Source organism: Camelus bactrianus, chromosome 34, assembly GCF_048773025.1.
Source record: "Camelus bactrianus isolate YW-2024 breed Bactrian camel chromosome 34, ASM4877302v1, whole genome shotgun sequence".
NCBI classification, from domain to species: domain Eukaryota; kingdom Metazoa; phylum Chordata; class Mammalia; order Artiodactyla; family Camelidae; genus Camelus; species Camelus bactrianus.
In genome coordinates this window covers 17,369,566-17,381,736 of record NC_133572.1, presented here as the reverse complement: position 1 = coordinate 17,381,736, position 12,171 = coordinate 17,369,566, and the positions used below count along the sequence as shown (strand labels likewise).

At 42.3% G+C, this 12,171-nt stretch overlaps 1 protein-coding gene across 3 annotated transcripts in view; it reads right to left on the bottom strand.

Annotated features, from left to right (window-relative positions):
• STK38L (serine/threonine kinase 38 like) overlaps positions 1–12,171 on the bottom strand; it is an 82,468-nt gene that overhangs the window by 51,705 nt on the left and 18,592 nt on the right. For 2 of the 3 annotated variants that reach the window (XM_010946550.3, XM_074357331.1), the window contains exon 2: positions 10,618–10,714. The gene's annotated coding sequence lies outside the window, so the exon portion shown is untranslated. Of the gene's footprint in view, positions 1–9,977; positions 10,107–10,617; positions 10,715–12,171 lie in introns of those variants that run through there. The other variant, XM_074357332.1, reaches the window with a different exon arrangement.

The window sequence follows — 12,171 nt, the reverse complement described above, 5'->3', positions numbered from 1 at the left end:
CCACTTTAAGTACATTAATAAAATCTGTCAAAACCTCCCTCCCATCCCGCCTTACTCGCTCTGCTCACTTCCATCACCACACAGCCCAGGCCCTGCCTGCGCGGTCAGTGACATCACTGTAGCAGTCTTCAGGTGGGTCTGCCTCACGCCATTCTCCTCATCTTGAAGTCACTGCTCCTGATATAAACCTCAAATGAAGTCATTCCTAGGCTCACAAACGTCTGAAGCCTCCTTCTTTCTTCCACTCCAATCTAAACTTCTTTTCCTGGTTTTTATTAAACCCCGTAATTTGGCTCCACCCTAACTACATAACTTTATTTTCCATTATTTGCCAGTCTCATCCCTCATCAACCCACAGACATGCCATAATCAACTTTACTGTCAAGTCCTGGAAGAGCTAAACATAAAAACGGCCCTTCCTCTCCCCTCTACTTGGATTTAAAGAATGTGGTGAATTCCCCTCTTCTATAAAGCTTTTCTTAATTTCTCCAACCTCATTTAGGCTTCACTTTTCAGAACTTGTCATGTGTGTGTGTACACAAGTTCTCCATCCATTCATCCCATCGATGGACACTAAGGCTGTTTCCATGCCCTGGCTAGTGTAAATAATGCTGCTGTGAACATGGGGGGTGCAGATATCTTTTCAAGTTAGTGTTTTTGTTTCCTTTGACTATATTCCTAGAAGGCACTGTGTAATTTTGAGTCACTGATTAAGTGGACTTTAAGCATAAAATGGAAGAAGAGGTAGAAAAAGTCTAGGTATTACTGTAAATATAAAAGAAGCTGGACAAGCTCTAAAAAAAAAAAGACAATAATGAGAATGGTCTAGCAAGTTATTTGTTTGCAGAAAAACAAATAGGAAGGGTGTTAGCAACAATACGGTCTTAGGTCCCCACAAACCCACACAGAGAATATAGGTATTAAAGAAAGAAAGAAAATTGACATTTTAAAAATAATGATACCACTAAGCATCACTGAGATTTGACGGGATGGGACTCAGAACTGGGGAACTGAACAATGATAAAAAAGTAGAAGCTTAAAGAACTGTTGATCTGGAATATTTTAGAGACTGAAGCTGACATGGAAATAACTTGAGCTGTAATGGGGACTTCAACTTTTGGAATATCTGCTAGAACTCTCCCACAGCTAAAACTCAAGGCATCTGAAAAATGCCTTGTTTAGTCTTCCATCTCTCAGATAGGGAAAGAAACATTCAGGATATGAATGGAACCACTGGGAAGAAATTAGCTGAATAAATGGAAATAATTAACTGGGAAACCTGGGAGTAATTACGAGGTTTGTTACAATGGGTAGGAATGGGAACATGAGACATAATTAGGGAACACAGATTTCAGAAAGTTCAGAGGGAAGAAAAGTGAAACCGGCCTAAGGCTCTAAAAGGGAAGATGCACTGGACGTTTTAGGAAGTTCTCAAGAGTACAGCTCTAGTTACACTAGCCTTGATTAATTAACCCAACAAATATTTACTGAGCAACCACTGTGGGCCAGGACCTGTCCTTGGCACTAAGGGCACAGGCGACACAAAATACCTGCCCTTACGGGGCCTGAGTCCGAGTTAGGAAGGGAATAGCAGCAGGGGCTGGGAGGGGCATTAGCATTTTAAATAAGGTCATTAGGAAAGGTTCCACCGGGAAGAAAATTGTAATAAGGTGAAAAAGTGATTTCAGAACCGGGGGGGGGGGAAAGGGGCACCACACAGGCAACAGTCGATGCAAAGACCCTGGGGCAGGCAGGTGTAAGCGACAGTGAGGGAATTGGCACGGCAAGAACACAGTGGGTGGGGGGAGCGGTAAGGCACAAAGAGCTCAGCGTTACGAGGTGCCAGACTGCACAGGGCTTCTGGAGACCGCGAGGATTCTGGGTGACTCCTGATTACACACACAAGAACTTCCACTTATTGGGCTCTGCTATGTTAAATGCCTGTGTGAAATACCTTTATTTTACGAAGTTCTCTGAGGAAAATAAAAAAGAAGCAGAAAACATAAATATTGCCCTGGAGACAGTGTCCGTGTTAAACTCTGTTGAAAGTAAATTATAAACTGCAAATGAATTTTTAAAAATAACAAGGGAAAATGTTCCATATCGATACAGGACTTGATCGAATACCAGGTTTAAACGTCTGGGTTTTAGTGTAAATAATTCCTAAAGTTACATCACTAGAAGGATTCAGGAAAGAAGTTCTGAAAGAGAATTAAAGAAAGAAAATGAGTCAGAAAAACACAGGGAAAAGGAAGGTATAACCAAACGATATCATCCCTACTCATTCTAGTCACACAGGAAAATGTAAAACTTGAAATGATTTAGTATTAAAAAAAAAAAAGGAGTTCTGGTTATAACCTGCAACGGATACTAACAACAGAAAAAAGGGGAAGATTCTGAAAAGACAAGCCACACAAAGAGCTCTCCTGATGAACTTAGATTCAAAAAAAACACACAGATAAAAAGGTAGGAGGCACACAGAACACGGGCACCTACAAAACACACTCAGAATGACAGCAGGAGGCAAAATGCCCACAGTGAGCCGCCCCTAAGAAACCATTAAGGGGCTTCTGGATTTATGTCTGGAAGAGAAAATTTACAACAGGCCTGGGTACGCTGGCTAATGGTGTAGTTAATACATGGCAGGAAAAAAGGAACCACCTCCATTCCTCTTTTGCTTTTTAAAAATCTCACACTTGAATACCACCTTACAGTTTACATCTTTCTATTTTTACAGCATCCTCGAAAGGCAGATGCAACCCCCTACGTTAAGGAGAACTCTCCATCCAGTGCACGTTCCCCACTCGAGCTCAGCCTCGTTCCTGAGAAGGACGTATGAAGGCAGAGACCCGGGATGAGGGAGGGGAAGCCCCCAGACAGGGGAGGCCACAGGACAGCCGCCCCAGCGCCCTGCAGATCTTCTGACTCGGCCAGCTCACCAGCTCGCGTGTCAGGGGCCTGCATGGGAACTCTGTCAAATGTTACAGTACACTTTGATGAAAGACAGAGCCCAGAGAGCTTTGCTGAAAGACAGGAGACTAGCTGCCCATCATTTCAAAATGAGGAAAGAGCATGAACATTACAAAAGAACATGGACATTACGAAATACAAACGGCTGTGTTTATCATCCAGCCTGAGGAAAATTCTAGAACTGACCATAAAGCAGATGGCTTCTGACCAGAGCCAGGTGATCACTGAAAATCAGCACAGGGCGAGGAGTGGGTTACAGCTCAGTGACAAAGCATGTGCTTAGCACGCACAAGGTCCTGGGTTCAATTCCCAGTATTTACATTTTTAAAAAAAGAAAGAAAAGAAAAAGAAAAGTTAAAAGATAAAAAAATTTTTTTTTAAATCAGCACAGATTTAGGGGGAGCAAGTCTTGCCCAGTAACTTTATTTCTTTTCTTGGCAAATCTACAAGACAATCTATGTGACTCTTTGAAAGGTATTTAACAAGCTCCACTCTCCAATTCTTTTTAGGGGAATAAGGGACAAAGATGAAGAAAAATGGGCTGAGTAGTAGATGTGTTTATAATTGAATAAGCAACAAAAATCCAGAATGCTCATAAGTAAGTTCTGTAAAACTCACTCGGCTTAGGCAGTTATATTACTAATGAGCCAGATAAAGCTTTCGACAACATCCTTATCAAAACATGAGGATGAACGGAACCTATAGAATAATCAAAGGTGGGACAGCAGGGTCAGAATCCAAGCCAATTTTTATAGAGTATTAACTTTAACAAATGAAATTTAATAGAGAGGAGGTATAAATTACATTTGGATGCAAATATGATCAAATGCTAAGTATAAATTGTGATAAATTGTTATATACACAAAGAATAACTAAAGATTTTTGTTGAATAAAAACTTGACACAAATTAAGTGTGGAATGGCTGCCCCGCAAATTTACATGATCTTAACCTTAGGCTGAGTTAATAGACATTGGTTAGTAACAGGTAAAGTGAATGCCGTGCTCCGTGGCGTATCAGTCAGCCTCCTCCCCGGAGGAGTTTTCAATAGTCGGCAATGCCCTACAGTCAGCACAGAGGGACAAAGTAAAAGGTCCTCACAATTTGAAAATTAAGTTACTCTCTGGGAGTCATAACAGGGTGAACCAAATGGATCAGAAATGAGCTATCAACATAAGTCATTCCAAGCAAATGTGTAATTGAAAATATTTGGGAACACCCAAACCCAATCACAAGTGAGCAGGGTGTACTCTCTGGGAGGCAGGATCAGAATGTGCATTAAGAAAGCTGAAGCCTTGTCAACTGTGTTTCCTTCCGGCTAAAGAAAAGACTGTGTTAACAGAAGAGCATTCCATTAACCTAGAGAGGAAAAAGCAGGAGTTTAACAAGCAAGATTTTGCCTGCGTTCCCCTAACACTGTCCGGGATGGAAAAGTCTGACCACATCCCGGGCAGGGCTGGGCAGGGGCATCCTTAGATAAAAGAGGTTCTGTCAGCTATCATGCTTGGTGACATGCCCCATTAAGATGACCCGTTATGGTCAGAATGACCGCTTCCCATGCAAACTGCCCTTCTGGGGTGACAGTGCACCGACCAAATGACGTAAGTTTCCATTCTACTCAGTTACATTAACAAATTCATTAGCTGACATTCTTGTTTCTATGTCAGTCTCCTGGTCACTTGCTAAATGTAAGTCAATTCCATAATCCTGATTATTTCTGGACACTCATACACACAAATTCACATTTGTGGACCTGGGAAAGTAAGGTCTATACCTTAAATATAATGATCTACATCCAGGTACTACACGCCTGTGAAGTCCTGCCTCTCTTTATGACAACTGTATTTTACCTAAAACTGAACCACACGTTTTAAGAGAAAAAACTAACAAAATATAACACATATGGAGGAGAGTGGCCAGGAAGGTAAAAAGTCTGGAATCTGAGGTGTCAACAAATAAAATGAACATACTTAGCCCGAAACAGAGAAGATAGAAGATAACTGTCTTCAAATATCACTTTTGTGGTGACACGAAATTCTCTAATTCTGTGATGAGAACCCGCTGAAAGCTGCATAAGGACGAACTTTCCAATTAACACTGTCCCCACGTCTGGCACATGGTAAAAGCTCAACAAGTCCTGGCACGTGGTGAACGTTTACCATGTTAGTATGGCTGTGTTTTAGATAAAAAAAGAAATGTCATGAAAGAGCTATGAACAAGATGCTGTGGGAAAGCAAAGGAGGCGCAAACAACTCTGAACAAAAGAAGCCGTCCAGGAGAGCATCCCTGAGAGCAGAGATGCCTAAGCCGAGGACTGAAGAAAGCACAGGACTTACCCAGGAAGAGTGTGGGAAAGGGCATTCCAGAAAGCAGCTGGTAAGACCCTAGGTCAGAGAATGCCAGCGGTTCAGTACAGCTGCAAAGGTGAGTAGAGGGAGCCATGAAAGATAAGGCTAGAGAAGCAAATGGGCACTACTTCTTAAAAGGACTCAGACTCACATGCCAAGCTAAGGAGTCTGGAGGAGGCTGTGGGGAATCACTGGAAATTTTAACTGCGGGAGTTATATAATCAGATTTATGTTTTAGGAGAAACCTCTTGGCAACCACGTGGAAGACGGGCGGATTGGAAGAGGGCAAGACTGATGCAGAAAGATGGCTGTGTCAGTAATTTGGAGTCCACGTGAAGATTCTCACACTGTAGACAGAGCAAAGATGGAAGGAATTCAAGAGGTGGTAAGGAGGACTTAACAAAGCCCGGGATGTGAGTGACCATCAAGCAGGAGCCGTCAAGGATGATTCCCAGGTTTAAGGCTTGGGCAACCAAATAGAGAATAATGTCATGCACTGGAGGAAGGAAGGAGCGTGAGAAAGATTTGGAGAAGGGGGAAGATACTCCCCTTGAATCCGAGTTACTTGTGGAACACGTCCAGGTGGTGATAGCTAGGAAAGAGATGGACAGTGGAGTCTCAAGGTCAGAAGGGGGGTCAGATGTGGAAGTCATTATCACAGAGTTGTCACCAAAGAAGACATGAGAGCACATGAGATGGTCCAGACGCCAGGGTGCGTGGCGTGAGAAGAGGACTGGAAACAGCAAGGGCTCAAAGACCAGTCAGCTCTCCTGCGATCTGTTAAGTTCCTTATCTTTAGGCAAGGAACTAAAATATTTAGGCGAAGACTAAACTCCCACTTCTCAGGGCCTAGAGGGAATTCACAGATCAGGGGGCGTTCACAGTAGAGAACTGGCCTATTTGACCTCCACAGCTTCTTTCAACTCTGCAAATGACTCACAGACGTTCATTCAATCCAGTTATTTCCCACAATCTGAGAAATAATTTATTATCATCATTACAGAAAAACTAAAATCATACCTGTTTTTATTCCAATGATGAAAAAACATTTTGAAGAACTAACGTGTCTTCCTGTTCGATGCTGTTGCTTCGGAGAGGGAATGAGTGCTTGGTTGACCTGGACAGGATGCACAGGCTCTAGATCTAATTCTTCATCCTATTTTTCCCTCTGTGGGTCTGGCCACATGGCTGGTATGAGAATGCAGTTTTCACCCAAACACGTGTGCCTGCTTATTCCTTCCTTCCTTTTCTGTCACCTTCTGTCTGACGGGGACTACACATAACCTACAGTTTAAAGTCCTTAAATGTTTTACTACACATCAGAAACGCAGCCATAATTTTCACTACTATTTAAAGTTGTCTTGGTTTCTGTTTCCCTTTCTGCTCAGTTCTACAAACAGAGAGAGAGAGGTACACACATTTTTAAAAATTAAATCCAGAAATATCTGATTAAAACAAACCGTCATTTTTAGACAGGACTACAGGCAGCTCAACTTAACCTTAAAATACGGCACCGGCCCCACCAAGGGGCACCTGGAACAGGTGTTAGAGGCACTTGACCTCTTTTAACCATACGCACGTCCTGTCCCCAGCCTTCCGCCCTCCACAAGGCTTCTTCTCCTCCTGTTCTTGTCTTTCATTTTCCTCCTGGCACTGCCCATAAACTTTTATTACCACTGATGGCGTTAAAGCTAACACAGCTGCCAACTCTCCTGCCTCGAAATACAAGGGATATAAATCTAATTGGGGCATCTACAATATACTTTTTGGTTGCCCTTAGAAAACAACTATAGTCTGTGTCAGTGGCCCAATTCGCAGGACAGAAGTAACAAAGGACTATAGAAAGTAAGTCCTTGTGAAAAGGAACCTAGACTGCTGCTCAGCTCTAGCTCTCATGTGGAGCAAGGTTCAGAATCACAACTTGCAGATGGGGGCTCCTGAACGACTGAAAAGGGTGGACGCGGGGCAAACTAGAGACAATGACACCATATGAAGTTTAGAGTCATGCTGTTATTAAAACATAATAAGCACTAGAGTAAAGAAGATTGGGGTAAAAAAATCAAGGCTAGATCCATAATAAAAGGACTTCAGCCCTAGATATTACAATTCCGGGAAAGTTTCAGGGGTGCCATAAAACTTTATGGGAAAGGTGAATAATTACGTTCCAACCACAATCCCCTCCCTCAAGCCAAGTGCTCTTGAAGCTACGCTTTGATGCTGCATTCTCCTTACACAGCCACCCTCGCTGCTCCAGGCATTCACCCAAGAAAGGGGTTTTAGTGGGTTTCTTTCTCTCTCTCTAGCTAATGGTAACATTCCCTTTTCTGTCTAATTTCACAGAATGGAAGCAAGAGATAGTTTATCGCTGGCAGCAAACTTGCAGGCTGAGTGGGAAACACAGCAGGGGCGCTGCCCCGAGGCTGGAAGGGGCAACAGATACACTTCCTTACAAAAGCTCAGAGCGCTAAAGCTGATGAAAAGTAAGTATGAGAAAACGTGGCAAATAAAATGTTATTGCATTAGGACAAACCCATTTATCCTTTCCAGCCTCCTGTCCCGACACTAAAATAACTCAGGTTCTTATGGCTCCCTGAACTGTCACTTACGTTCTATGTCATAATGTCTTCCTGCTGCTTGCTGGCCTGAAAAACTCCTACTCACCCTTCAAGTCTAAGCTCAAACACTACCACCTCCCTGGAAAGCTGCTTTGATTCTCCCCAATAGATGCTCCCCTTCCTCAGGTGCTCCCTCAGTGCTCCTCCGTTACAGCAGCTCCGTGCCATCGCAGTGATTTCTAAACCTGTGAGCAGCTCTGTAGTTGCCTGCCTGCCTGCTTGCCTGCCTGCCTTCTGGAGCGGTACCACGTCTCTCCATCACTGCATCTCCTGGTGCACGACCTGTACCACATAGGTACTTCAGAGTCAAAGAACTCCCGACGTCTCAACATGAAGAGGCAACACCCATCCATCCAAGCCTCTCTGTCCCAGTCCACCTGGTTTAGAACTTCGTTATCGATCTGCTAGATTAAAGTAGCCTCTTCGTTGGTCTTCTCACTTCTGCTCCCTCTTCCCTTGAGTCCATTCCATATGCACCACTGATACTGAACTCTTACTAAAGCACAATTTTAACTGTACCGGGCTGAGCAGTTGATGATGCAGAGAATGAAAAGCTGAAAAACACCTGTTCTCTAAGCTGAACGGGCTCAAATCCAATAGGGCGGAGAAAGAAGTAAATAATTAACATATAATTTCTCAGGTGTTGCAGAGATATTTCCAACTCACGCTAATCTCTCTCTGCCTGGAGTGTCCTTCACTCATAAATGGTCGATTCCTATTTCACCTTAATATAGGAAGCCTCCCTAATCTCTCCAGCCAGCAGTCTTTCCTTCCTCTGCTCCCACCGTGCCCTGTTACTTGCTTACTACTTTCTGCTTGAATTATAGTTATTTGCACCCATACATTATGTCTCTTCCCGGATTGAACCTTTCTAAGTAAAAGCGCAATACATTTTACTCGTCTCTCTCTTGCCATGGTACCTAACACAGTTGCCCAGAAAATAGCTGATAAATATTGAACTGGGATGCTTAATCTCATTAAAATATTCTGAGTCTGTGATTCCTTTCGGATTTGCTAGTAATAAGAGTATCAGTGGGTCAAATACATACAATTCAGAAGACTGAAATTTTTCCACTCTGGCCACAAAAACAGAAAGTCTATTCTGTTTGGCGAGATTAATAGTGGACATATGGAGAATACCCTTAACCAGATTTGAAAGATGCGCCCAAATGAAATGGATCTCTATTGTAAAAACACAACAAAGGCAACTCCCTAGTGTTAAAAAGCAGGCAACCAGCCCCTGCTGACAAATACAGAAAAGATACGAAGGGTAAACATGGCGTGGTGTTTCCATAATGGGGACTAGTCAATGGGCAAGTGCTTAACAAGTGAAAAGGTCCACAGCTCAGTAAAAACGAAATGGCATAAAACAAGATACTGGCACAAGATATTTTTAAAATGGATCCTTAAATAAACTCTCTGGTCCCTCAAATAACACAACTTTCTAGAGGTGAATACTTGTAGCTTATCCATTCTTTAAAGTTTACAACCGACTTCCTTCAACAGGGCTAATGTAAGACATCTCATCAAGCCCTTGTTAGAACCCCCAATTCTTTCATTTCACGTTTGAAATAATACCTCTCCTCTCTCCAGCCCATTCCTTCATTATAATTAGTTTAGTTAAATGCAACAGTTTCGTGCAGAATGAGGTAGACGGCAATCTAACTACCATTCACCTCAATCACAAGAACTGAGGACTTAAAACATTATATGATTTAAAAATGCAGAACTAAAGTTCCAACTTCTCAATTTTGGCCAAAAAGGAAGCTCAAAACTACAACATGTTTTAAGAAAACAGTGTGCTGCCATGATATATACACCTGCTCCTAACTGGCTCGAGTAAAGTCAGAACATTTGATCACATCATTTGTTTTGGCATTAAGACTACTCAGGGCAAGACTACTACTCAGATATCAGCTTAGCAAACTGCCTGTGGCAGCTTTTAATCTAAAGACCCGAATTTAAGTTTGCTTTGAGGAGTAAGTGAGAAATGTGTAAAAATGCCTTACAAAGCTCTAAAGCACAGTACAAATATAAGGTTGTTACCAGTATTATTTTTACAGTAGCTGTCTCCAAGAGCAAGTCCCCTCTACAGGAAATCTGAATAGAGCTGAAATGTTTCTGTACACTTTTTCCAAGAGAATTTGTGATTTACAGCAAAACTGTAAATAATTCCTAAAAAAGGAGGGGAAAGAGGGAAGATAGAAAATTCAGGCTGGACTAGAAGAAGGAGGTAAATTAAATAGCAAAGGAGAAGTTTTGTAATAAAATTAAGCAATATAAGAGAAAGGAAACCCAGACCTCAGGGACCAGTTTCCAACTCCGCCACTTAACCCAGAGCGGCCCTAGGCCCTTCACTTTACTAGGCTCCAGTTTCCTCATTTGTAAGCAGAGATGATAACTCAGAGGGTTGCCGTGGGGATTAAATGAGATATTTATATAAAGTACTTAGCACTGTATCTGGTAGATAGTAAGTGTTAAGTAAACGATTACTGTTGCTGATAACGTTATTATTAGACCTGTACCCTGATCGGTGACATTCAGGAAGAAAAAGGAGCCAAGAACATGTCAGCTGGGAAGGTGATGTACAGAGAGCTGAGGCTACACACCACTGTGTGGCGGGACAGTGTTTGAGAAATACAGATTACACAGAGCATTTTTCATAATAAACTCACACATCACTTACCGTGTCTCCTGCACCGCTGAAGAATCTAGAGAAGCGTAGCCAGAATCTCCAAGTCATAAAAGCAGAAGTGCAATGACTGTATGGACAGAGAGCAGGACTGGGAAGAAAAAAAAAAAAAAGGCACTTATTGATGTGTACAGAAGCTTCTCTGATTCCAAACTTTCAATTTTCTAAATTTGCATAGACAGAATGAAAGTGAGGCTGTACAGCAAAGATGGAACAACTCTGCTTGCCCAAAATCGATGGTATTAGCAATCAGGCATAGTCCTTTAAGTCTCTGCCATCTTGTTCTGTATTCTGGGGAAGTAGTTGTACCTGTGGTTGATTTTGAGGTGTTAACCATTATTAACTCCAACATACTCGGTAACTGCAAAAGCAGTAAGTGTTCCAAAATTAGGACGAAGGGGAATAGAATCCCCACTGGAATGAGACAAGAGAGACGGCAAGTAACTGTAAAAGGTGAAAAAACAACAGATGCTACCTTTGCGCACGGGATCAGCGGCTTACATACCATGTAAACAGGTGAAAAGTCTACACCCCTGGAATCAGTAAGAATCAGCAAAGGACAAGGGAAACAGGAAGCCTTCCGTATGTGTGGCCAGGGAATCTGCATCGGTTTGGGTTGTCAACTGGTCTGGTGTTAGTTCAGGGAAAAGCAAGGCGCTTCTTTAAGAATTTAAAAGCTGAGCATAATACAGGTACTATTATCATAAGCCACAGACAAACTGCAAAAGTTTGAGGCCTTTTTGATTTTACACAACATCGGTGTGAATGAGTGGCTCACCATCTGCCCTGTAACTGCTAAGGTCTTAGGGCGGCTACCTGTCTCAGCAGATTTTCAATGGAGACAAACACTAGCCTATAATGGGAAAAGGTGCCCCCCCAAATCTATCAGCAAGGAGGTGAGAGGATGCTTGGTTTCCCTTTGACTTTTCCCAGCTCACACTCCTTTTTACTGAGAATAGCCTTTCAAAACAAAACCTGTACTTAGAGGAACATGTAACTTTTTTTTTAAATAACAAAGCACAGTGGACTTAAAAGCATCTCCCTGAAATTATGGGCTGATCATCCTGAAAATTTTGTCAATCAGGGGTCGTAAATGGAAATAATGTACCATCACTATTGATTTAAGCTGAGTGGAAAAAATACCTTTTTTAAAAACGTGTTTTGCCATTTTTATCTTATGGTAATGAAATGTAAATACATGGGCTCTAAATCCTGGCTTCAGTTCTGCTACCTTTCCCATTAGGCTTTAAGCTGATCAAGGTTTTCTAGGACCTGTGCCACTCACAGAAGACGACACTTACTAAATTCATTCACAAAGACTGTTTCTCTGCAGCTCTACCTAAAGCCACGAGGTAGGTCCACCAGGGTCTGCGTCTTGCTAGGCAGGTAAGGACAGACAGTACCCCATCCACTGCCTAGACAAACCTGAGTTTATTGTGATTTCAGTACTTAGATAACCAATAACAAAAGTGTCCTATTCCTAAAACTTCATGGACAAACTGAGCAGGACCATTCATTCAACAAAGCATTTACTAAGTAGACTTCTAC